The 1,845-nt window shown below is 66.4% G+C and overlaps 1 protein-coding gene across 3 annotated transcripts in view; it reads right to left on the minus strand.

Moving 5' to 3' along the window:
- The window catches only part of C1QTNF1 (C1q and tumor necrosis factor related protein 1), a 26,585-nt gene that overhangs the window by 19,830 nt on the left and 4,910 nt on the right, over positions 1-1,845 (minus strand). Inside the window, exon 1 of one of the 3 annotated variants that reach the window (XM_014531844.1) lies at positions 1,511-1,615. The exons of the other annotated variants lie outside the window; for them this stretch is intronic. The gene's annotated coding sequence lies outside the window, so the exon portion shown is untranslated. Of the gene's footprint in view, positions 1-1,510; positions 1,616-1,845 lie in introns of those variants that run through there. 3 annotated transcript variants of the gene reach the window in all.

Consider the following 1,845-nt stretch of genomic DNA (forward strand, 5'->3'; position numbering starts at 1 on the left):
ACCGCCGCCCCCACTACCGGCTGCCTGTCACTCCCTCACGGTGGCGGCAGCTGAAAGCTCCCAGGCTCGGTCCCCACCCGGCCTGTCTGCTCTCCAAACGGTAGCCACGGGCCCCCGGGGCCGCTAACTTAGTCAAAATAAACAAGACAAAGACGGAGCACAGAGTGGACGCCGGCGGGGGGGCGGGGGCACTCTCTCTGCAGAAAGTCCTGCTGGCGGCTCTGGGCCAGAACCAGGTCCCCAACCACCTTCCGAACGTCTCTCGGCTCCGTGTAGACCCTGGACCCAGCGCCCACCGGACCCGCTGCCCCTGTGGCTTTCAGCTGGTGGAAGACGGTGCCGATGACACGGGGCCCAGGCCGGAGATCGGGGAGCCATGCAGACCCGGCCTTTCGTGCCCGCACCTCTGACCCGTCCCCCCCCCCTCCCCCGCGCTGGAAGGTCTCGTCCTCTCCCCCTCGGCCTGTCGCCGCCTCTCTTGGCTCTTGGCTGCCTCCCGCCTCGCGTCTCTCCACCGCTCACGAGGGGCAGTGTCCACAGCTGCAGATCCGAACCCCACCCTTGGCTTCCAAGGGTCACATGGAAATAAAGGGACCGTCTAACCCCGGCTCCCGCCTCCCCTCCGGCCCTGCCGGCCCCCCCTCCCCTGCACATGTGTCCTTCACTTGGGCGTCTGGAGCTACTCGAAGTCCCCAACACCAGTCCAGGTCCCCTCCATCAAGGTGCTCTTCAGGCTCCAGCCCGACGCCACCTCCTCCGGGAAGGCCCCTCTCCTGCCTCCGGTACAGGCGTCTGTGAGTGTTGCTTCCTCGCCCAGCCCCTCGGACCAGGTGCTCCTCCTGAACTCGAACGGGGCCTCAGTTCCCGCGGCCCCGGCGCTGGCGGCTGGCTTTCGCCTCTGGTGGACCTCCACTCCCACCTCCCGGCCATTCCCCAGCAGCACCGTCGTCCCAGGGGGCCGGGGAGCCCACACATTTAGCTGTGGCCTCCCTCAGGGCGGGGTGGCTGGATGGACGGGGGCAGGGGGGGCTGAGTGACACAGGGCACAGGACTAAGTGTCCGGGGGACACGGAATCCTGGTGTGCCCACTTGGCCGTCTTTCCTTCAAATGCGCCTCTTCCCTGCGCTCAGAAAATTGGGTGCTCAGAAAGAGGCGCAGCCCACGGCCCCGTGAGCCACGGCCACCAGCCCCCTCTGCCTCCCGACGAACAGTCTAATTACACAAACTAGGGAGGCGAATGCTCCCGCTGCGTCCCGGCTGGTGCGTCCCGGCTGGTGCGAACCAGGACACGCACCTCAATAAACAAGCAAATGATGCCGGGAGGGGGTCTCCCTTGCCAGCAGCCCCCTCCTTGGCCTCTGCAGACAGATGACGGTTTAGGGACGCAGAGAGGCGTTCACAAGTGGCGACGAGCGAAAGCACAGGCTGCAAACACGCGTGCGCGCACACACACACACACACACACACACAGGCACATACATGCACACACAGGACCCGGAGGCCACCCACCTGGCTGCTGGCAGCCGGCACCTCTGGGTGGTGGGGCACAGACTCGCCGTGGGCTCGCTTGCGCCGGCCTGTGTCTGGGTCCTGGACCAGGCACAGCTTTTCCCCATTAAGTCCACGTTGTTTTCCACTTAGAGAAGCGACAAATAAGCCCCACCCTGGGCCTGCAGATTCGGGGAATTCGCCTCCACGCACGGAGCAGCGGGAGGGGCAGGGGCTGGCGCGGGCGCGTGGGATAGAAGTCACCGAGGGCCGGCGCCCACCATCCTTCCCGAGTGGTTGGTGAGTGTGTGCCGCGGACCAGGCAGAGGGCGGGTTCTGGGGCGCGGGGAGCAGGC

This window comes from Myotis brandtii, unplaced genomic scaffold (genome assembly GCF_000412655.1).
Source record: "Myotis brandtii unplaced genomic scaffold, ASM41265v1 scaffold825, whole genome shotgun sequence".
Lineage (NCBI taxonomy): Eukaryota > Metazoa > Chordata > Mammalia > Chiroptera > Vespertilionidae > Myotis > Myotis brandtii.